The 331-nt window shown below is 61.6% G+C and overlaps 1 protein-coding gene across 1 annotated transcript in view; it reads right to left on the minus strand.

Annotated features, from left to right (window-relative positions):
* The window catches only part of EXOC3L1 (exocyst complex component 3-like 1), a gene marked incomplete at its 5' end in the record, with an annotated part of 7,602 nt that overhangs the window by 1,409 nt on the left and 5,862 nt on the right, over positions 1-331 (minus strand). The gene's annotated exons all lie outside the window — the stretch shown is intronic.

Raw genomic sequence — 331 nt, forward strand, 5'->3', positions numbered from 1 at the left:
GCGCAGGGCATCGCCTGGGTGTTGGAGCCCAGGGAAAGGCAGAGGGACTGGATGCAACACCGAGCTGTGGGGACAGCCTGCTGGGAAAGCCCCTGGCTGGCGGGACAGAGAAAGTAGCTGAATTTGGGGGAAAGCCTGAACATGTCCACATCCTGGGCTGTATCCAGAGCATCAGTCAGTGGGTCGAGGAGGGGATTCTCTCCCTCTACTCTGCTCTGGTGAGACCCCACCTGGAGTGCTGCGTCCAGCTCTGGGGGCCCCAACATCAGAAGGATATCGACCGGTTGGAGCGAGTCCAGAGGAGGCCACGGAGATGCTCCAAGGGCTGGCG

This window comes from Eurypyga helias, unplaced genomic scaffold (genome assembly GCF_000690775.1).
Source record: "Eurypyga helias isolate BGI_N326 unplaced genomic scaffold, ASM69077v1 scaffold21814, whole genome shotgun sequence".
Classification (NCBI taxonomy): domain Eukaryota; kingdom Metazoa; phylum Chordata; class Aves; order Eurypygiformes; family Eurypygidae; genus Eurypyga; species Eurypyga helias.